The sequence below is a fragment of the Vidua macroura genome, chromosome 9 (assembly GCF_024509145.1).
Source record: "Vidua macroura isolate BioBank_ID:100142 chromosome 9, ASM2450914v1, whole genome shotgun sequence".
Lineage (NCBI taxonomy): Eukaryota > Metazoa > Chordata > Aves > Passeriformes > Viduidae > Vidua > Vidua macroura.
In genome coordinates this window covers 17,073,866-17,081,963 of record NC_071579.1, presented here as the reverse complement: position 1 = coordinate 17,081,963, position 8,098 = coordinate 17,073,866, and the positions used below count along the sequence as shown (strand labels likewise).

At 38.2% G+C, this 8,098-nt stretch overlaps 1 long non-coding RNA gene across 1 annotated transcript; it reads right to left on the bottom strand.

Moving 5' to 3' along the window:
* Window positions 1-1,171: 1,171 nt before the first annotated feature.
* Window positions 1,172-7,443, bottom strand: LOC128811732 (uncharacterized). The gene is made up of 2 exons (XR_008438444.1): window positions 7,308-7,443; window positions 1,172-1,442 (listed from the first exon to the last, which is right to left on the bottom strand). It is a non-coding gene; the product is annotated as an uncharacterized LOC128811732 (long non-coding RNA).
* Window positions 7,444-8,098: the final 655 nt, after the last annotated feature.

Sequence of the window (8,098 nt, the reverse complement as noted above, 5' to 3'; positions counted from 1 at the left end):
GCTTCTGGATTTAAAATCTGTGCCATGACTCATGGCAAACTGCTCACTGTTTTTATGGTGGAAACTGGAAATAAAGTGGAAATTACATAGTTGCATGCCTTCAGGACAGTTTTTTTTTGTACTGGCCTGTGCTGTCCATGCCGTAACACACCCATACTGTTCAGTCTGAAAAAACAAACCAAACCAAAAAGACCCCCAAAGCCTTAAATTCAACTGTGAAGAAGTCCCCAAAACCATCAAGTTGAACATCATGTTTGGTCCTCACTGATTTTGTTTTTTATTTGGGCTGAGGTATTTAATTCAATATTTTACTTAGATTGCAAACTCAGCTGTACCAAGAATATACAACAGTAATTTCTCTACTTTTTAATTACTTGTCACTCTTTTTTTCTACAATCATGCTGTTCTTGTTGCTGACAAGATGACAATAGGTTTAGTAAACCCTCAAAGGCATGGGAAAAGGTAATTTGAATCAATATTCTAATTCTATAATTTCACAGCTTTTTACAGGGCATCGCCAACTGCTGGGAAGAGATGTATGCAGAGGTAATGCTGACAAACTTTGGCCTGTTACTGGGAAATGCTTGATGAGTAAAATCTGTGATTATACTGGTATGATGAGGCCTGAACACCTCTTCTTCTGAGGCAGCCTTTTCACTACTGAAGAGGATTAACGAAAGAGGCAGATGCCAGTGACAAAGTGCCAATATTTGTTAACAGATGTGATCCTTGTAATGTAGCATGTGTTCTTAATTTGGCACGGCTTGACACCAGGAGGATCTCTGTAAATAAGGTGTCATTAGCTGTGTCCAATAGGCTTTCCTCCTAAACTGGTCTTTGGTTAGTATCCATGCTCTGGTTGAAACTGGCATTCTACCTTGTGAATGGGCTATATGCCACTCTGACAGATGGGCATGACAGTGGACCAGCCAGGGAATCATTAAACTCATCCAAGCTGAGTATTAAGAGCCAAATAATCTATCCAGAAATATAACACGGGCAGATATGTGTTACTGTAATTGGTGAAGTGGATATGCTGTTGCTACCTGGGCTCCTAGAGTTAAATGTTTGCATTCTTAGACTTGACTTTGGTTACTTCTAGGTTTTGGTTTTAGAAGAATGGAGATTAGTGCTTAAAAGGAAAAAGAAAGGCAACAAACAAAAAAGAATCTGTTTTTTGAAAGAAACTTCTGTATTAAGTGAAGAAAATATCAAGTGAGTCAGTCATGTTTCTTGTTAAGTAGGTTGATGCCAGTCTTCTATTTATGTTGACTTCCAATTAAGTATTTAGGTGAAAATGTTTTGCACAGTATTTCCATTCTCCAGTTTAAAAATGAAAAAATGTTGAATAAGATATTTTTCTGTCTCTGAATCTCTGGATCAAAAATGTAGTCTGTTGCATCAGTGAGAAGTCAACTGCATTACTTGAGGAATTACTTGTCCTGGTGTTTTTAGGAGGGGAAAACATAGATGCTTAAGAAATGCATATTTAAAGATTTAAAAATCTAAAAATGTAGATATTATAAGAATGTAGGAGTTTTATCTGTAAAAACATTATCACAAAATTGCTGCTCATAGAATTCTACTTAACCACTTACCTTTGCTTGCAGATAAAGTTGGCTTATTGTTTTACTTAGAAAAAAAATATTGACTTTGACTTAAAAGTGAGAAGAGTTCTGAAATATTTTTGCAGAAATTGTCATGCTTTGTATTTACTGGAAATCACAGTGTGCATGACGGGGACTTTGAACATCTTTCTGCAGCCAAACGCACTTTCCTGTGATTTGTAGCAGTGCATTACATGAGGAAACTTCCTGAAAATTAGAGGGAGAAGGCCCTACTCTCTGATATGATCAGTGTAATTCTGATATTTTGTAAGGCTGCAGTGTTCTTAGTGCAGTTTTGTAATATCTGCATATCAGCACAGATGGATCAGTCAGATCTGTTTAAGTAAAAAAAGGCTGAAAATTTTCTCTGCCTTGATGGAAAACCCAGGTACTTGTGCTTACCCTCTGAGACATGAAGCACTCACCCTGGTGAGTGAGGAACCCCTGGAGGGCTACCTTTGCTAGGTAGCAGAGGTTGTAAGAATAACACACAGACAGAGTGCTTTTGTCACCCAAACTCTGCAGTATGGGCACGTTTTCCTACCACTGGAGAATTCATGAGCTTCTGTAGCCTTTGATACAGATGCATACGGTAACTTGTTGCCAATTTTGTGCAATTAGGGCATACAAAATGGTTTCCCTGTTAGGAATGTTGCATGTGCTACGACACTAATTAGGGGTTTCTCTCCTTTACATGCATGCCTGTCTGCCATTAATATTAATGGCAATTTTGCCCAAGCACAGGGAAAGACAAGACCTGTGTAACTGTGACTTAAACTTTTGCCTTGGAAATTCCCTGTGTAGTTGTTCTTGGAACCTGCTGGCTTGCAATTTGCTAAACCTACCTGTGAAAATGGTGGTGTGCAGATAAAGCAGTTACCTTCTTAAGGGGTAGTTCTATTAACTCTTTTATGGTCTTCCCCCTCTGGGTCTCTAGTTTGTCCCTGTGGTTACATTACAAGCATTTCAGCTATTTAAAAAGCCACATTTTATGCATATTTAATTTTTTTTCCTGTAATGAAGCTTATATTATAAATTTTAAAAAGCTCCAGTGGTTATACAATTTCTCCATGGTCTTGCAAGGAGGTGCGCCATGCAACAGATGTTTTTCTGTTTTTCTAACAGAAAAACACAAAGAAACAAATCTGCTAGTATTGTCAGAGGAGAGACACAGGCTTATGGGGTTTTAAAACTCCACTGAAATTTTGGGTTTAGTGCAGATTGTGATGAAACACGTGCAGCATGCATGCAGTGCTCTCTGAAGGCACCCAAGCAGGCCAGCTCCAAGGAATGAAAGCTAAGGAGACTCTCGTTCCTCCAGCTCACTGCCAGGGCATTGCAGGGGGGAGCAGGGTGAAGTAGAAAGGCAGAGCAGGATGCAAAGCCATTTTTAGGAGGAGACAGCTTCTCCAGAAAATGGAAGCGTGCTTAGACAATGGGTGCTTAGTCTTCTGCTCAAAAGCCACTTGGAATGGTCTTTAAGATGCTGATTAATAGGATAAGTGATGCAGCTTGGGACAAGCTCAGCCTTTGTCTCTTAGCAAAGACCACCAACGAAGACAGGACAGGTACCAAGGACAGCAGATGAGGATGATTTGCAGTTTGTGCTTTCGTCTTGTGAGTGTGCAATACAATATTTTTTGGATAATCCATACATTCCAATAACTAGAGCTGATAGTACAGATTTACTTATGGTTATAGACAGGCTGAACTCTTTGTTTTAACTTAATTTTGGGGGTGCTTGAGCAAAATTTTTAGTTCCCTGAATGGCTCAGAATATGGGTGGATTATTCCATCTTCACAAGTTCCCTGCAGCTGATCTAGAGATGCTGAGAGGAGAACAACCAATATAAGCTAAAAAGCAGGACTGAAAGGAAAATCCACAGGGCTGTGGAATATCAATAAAAGTCTGAAGATGTGAATGCTGTCAAATCTTCATGCAGGGGAAAGAGCCTCTGCCTTTTATGCAACTTTATGTGAATTATGTACCTGACTGAGCAGACCATGGACTGATGGATCTAAAAGGGTACACTTTTTTTTATTGTATCAACAAAAATATTTTCAATTCTGAAAAGTAAATCCCTCCCCCTCCCGCCCCCAAAATTTCAGGCATAGAGAGAGCATGGCTGTGCCAGCAGTTGGCTCCCCTTGGATGACAAGATCTACTGCAACAAAATAATGGTAGAAATTATTATCCGTGCTCCTCAGAGAAAGGTTTTAAAAATTATTAACATCAAGACATTCTCTGAAATTTCTCAGTGCTTCATTAATTTTTGAGGCTGTGAAGGTTGAAAAATGAAAGAACATCTGCATTAAATGAGATTTTGTATAAATTACCCTCTAAAACGCACCAAAAATATATTTGAAGGCAGAGATCCCAAGGCCAGTTTGCTTTCCTCTTACTTTCTCTTCAATTATCTTGTCTCAGACTTATAAAAAATTAATTGGACTAGTAAATGTCTCTTATCAATGTATTTGGGGAGGAGGGGGACAGAATAAGAAAAAGGTGCATGTGGTTACATATATAGGTGAGCAAGACAGAGAAGCGTGTATGTGTGTGGAACCCAACAAAAGCAGAAGACAGACTAGTGGTGGTGTCCCAGAAATGTCATCAGAAAAGGGCACAGATGTAAGATGCTGAGGGAAGAAGTTTGTAACCATGTGAAATGGTTTAAGTGGCTTCTCATTACAAATCTCACGATCACAAATCTTAACTGCGGATTGACATATTGCTATTTATTTTTCTTGCAAATTACGTGTGGAAATGACTCAGTTTGAATCTTATACCTTTGCCACAAAGACACTGGTCAACATGTGTCTCTGTGTCAGAGAAGAGATGAAGATATTTGCATTTGCTCATTTGCCCCAGACAAATGGTAGTTTTCAAATTTATATAAGCCTTTCCTACAGTGATGTTTCTCAGAAAGCTCTTACTGAACCGTGTATCATAACTTAGACCAGAGTGAAGTTTTATGAGAAGTTTTGCAAGTGAAGCTGCAAGAAGGTTGGGCATCTTGACTCAGCCACCCAAACTCTAGTGCAAGTTCATTGCTTCAGGCATCCATTTAGAAAATAAAAGCTCCATTCTGCATGGCTTTGCTCCTTGCATTTACACTGACATGAAGTGGGCTATGAAACTGTGAAAAGCTTTCTCCTCACTTTTACTGTGCTGACGTACAGAAGATTCGGGGCAGGACAGAACCAGGGACACTGGGTGTCTTCCCTCCACAAAAGATGTCCCTTGTTCATTTTTTCCCCAACTGCACTGGGTGTATTTACACAGCTGCTGATGATGGCAGTGGGTGGTTGGTGTGCTTAACTGCAAGGGAGATGAAGTCCCACTATGTTTCAGTGTGACTCAGAAAAGCCCATGGAGATCCTGGATTGCTCTTGGTTTGCTCACTGGTGCTTGTGCTACAATTAAGTGTGGCTTTTTTTTTCAGCTGGAGATAATCTTTGTCTTGTTTTGGGAGTGTTTGTGCTAACAACTGCTCTTTCCAGACAAGGGGCAGAGCAGTTAGCAGGAAGAGAAGACTGAGGGTTGGGGAAATTAGGAAGCAAGTTGCTTAATCCTGGTGTGAGTTTCTGAACAAATGCTATGGAGAAGGTAAATTGAGCTCAACAAAACATTAGATTAAATTCATTAGTAATTAAAAACAACAACAGCTGCAGTCTAAAGAAAAATGCTGGAGATGTGTAAAGCTTTGCCATTAAAATGTATAGACACTGACCCTCTTTAAATTCATAGAGAATGCTCTTTACTTAGCTATAAAGGTTTAATGTAACTTAGCAGATCTGAGTTACTTCAGGAGAGCTTTAATGCTTGGCAGGTCTCTACATTTTATTTATGATATCAAAGCTGCAACTCAGATTTTTACTCAGTGGAAGACATAAAAGAGATTCAGAAGTCATCCAAATCATCTTGTAATTAATGTTACCATGCACGCCCAAGACATTAAAATGTTAACAGTGTTAGAATCGTGTGCTTTGGAATACAGAGTGAGGGCTTTATTAGAGAGAAATACACTGCAGATGTCATCCACCCTAATTGAGGACATTGGGTTGCCTGCTGCTTGTTCTTATCAGTGGTTCAGATTTTTTTTTTAATTAATTCATTTTCCTTACTGCTAGAATCTGCTCTCATTATTAGTCTATCTTGTCACTCATTTGCATTTCAAGTGCTGGGACTGTGGGGTACCAGCTAGCTGCCTTAGAAGAACACTTCAAGGGGTTACTCTATCAAATAGCAGCACAGTATCACAGTGAATTTGACATCTGGGTTATCTTATTCCCAGATGCTCCATGGTGTCATTAGCAGGATTAATCTTAGCTTTAATTTCATAATGATTCTTATTCTAATATATGTGAATGAACACAAAGTCTCTTGACTCATTATCACCAATTTACCCAAGATATGTAATCAGGCTCTTACATTCACCAACATTTATTTTTGCTAATACATCTAAAATTGTAGATTAAGCAAATACAGTTAGTTCCAGCTGAGTGAATGCCTAGTGAGGTAGCAATGTTGTATTTATGTTTTAATTAAAGTATATTAATGATAGTGTATTTTAAATACATACTGATCAAATTATTTCTGCTGAAAAAAATGCCTTTTTCATTCAAGTGATAGCAACCTGTAAATTTAATAGCAGCATCTTTTTATGACTATTTATTATTTGCAACCATTTAGAAATTACTCCAGATCTTGTTTTATAGTATAATTTTAACCTTTGAAGATTAGGGCAGAATGCTTTATTCTTGAGGAAAATCTCTTGACTTCCCAAAGCAGACAGAATTAAATTTTTCAAGTTAAATTAAAATTTAAACCGAAATACATTTTATATTGAAACTTTTATTTTAATTCCTGTTCTAGATTGAACTGTAATACCAAATGCAAATTATTTTTACAGCTAGCAGACACACAAGGTCCACTTCCACATCATCACTAGTTTTGCAATCTAGTGCATTTTTAAATTGCAAGGAGAAAGCAAAATGTGAAATTCCTGCACACTTTTTTTACAGTGTTGGACTAAGTTTTTCATTTACCAGCTGTTGTAGCACAGCAGTAAGTAGTGGTTCATTATTGATGGATAAAATGTTCAAACATTTAAAGAAATGAAAGTCAGCTTTGAATTTTTAATTAATTAATTAAAAGTACTGCAAATGCCAGCTTGTTAATTGCTTTGCACCTGCAAGCCAGCACAGGTTTTATGCACTCTTTCTTTGAATATTAATTTTTTGCATGTCTTCATAATGCTTGGAAAGTCTCCCCTGCAAACATATTAGTAAAGAGTAAATATTGAATCTAAGACAAAACTCATGGCTTCATCTTTCACTGTACACAGAATAGGATTTAAAGGAGGATTTAGATTTCCAAGGCTTCTAATTAAGTAGTGATAATCAGGCTTTCTGCTGAGGGTCACTTCCTAGGAGTAATTTGAGTTATTAAAATGCATGTTTTTATTTGTTCTGCTTTGCGAGCTAAAACTGATCCCTTTTAATATAGCAGCAAATATGCAAATTGGTGTTTCATTATATTATGCAATTTATGGCAATCTTCTCTAATTTACTGAAAGGGCAAGAGCCTGACCTTGTCATTCAACTTTTTTTTTTTTCCTGGTAAGCTAAACTAATTATGTGGATCTTTTTATGAAACTCTGGAAGTATGCAGCACAGTAAAAAATGTGACAAATTTACCTTGATTATTCATCAAGATGGCCTTCAATTTTACTTGAATCCTCCTCCAGGGTGATGGATAATTTAAACTTACATATAGGAGCCAATTTGTTTCAGGGTTTGAAAATGGCTTTCTTTTTTTTTTCACAGAAATCCTGGAAAGAGCATCTGAAATCATTGAAATAATAAATGTCAGGATTTGAGCTATGGACTAAAAAAAAGTTCATTAAAAATACTTACATGATGTATTATGAATTGATATCATGATTTTTCTCTGTGCTGTCCTTCAATACAACTTTTCAGCCAGGTTTTTATTAGTGATATGCATTTTCGCTTTCCTTTTAATAACTTTTCATTTTAGATTTAATAAATTCACCGTTCTTTGGCCTTTTTTTTGCCTCCTCCACCAAGAAGTGTTAAGAAGTTCTCCTCTGTCCAAGTCAGGAAAGCATGGCTTAATCTTCTGTGATTCTCAGGAAGGTTCTACAATTGCTTCTACAGCGCAAAGTTGGAGGACTGTCACTGGTGGTGTCCCCCAGGGTTCAAACTGGGCCCAGGATGTTCAGCTTATTTATAAATGAGCTGCAAGAAGGGGCCGATGCCTCCTCAGCACATTCGCTGACCACACGAAGCTGGGAGCAGGGGCCAACACCCAGGGGCTGTGCAGCCCTTCAGAAGGGGCAGGGAAGAACCACCTGAACTTTACCAAGGCAAGTGCAGGCTCCTGCTCTGGGAGGAACAATCCCAGGCACCAGCACAGGCCGGGGGCTGACCTGCTGGAGAGCAGCTCTGAAGAGAAGGACCTGGGGGTC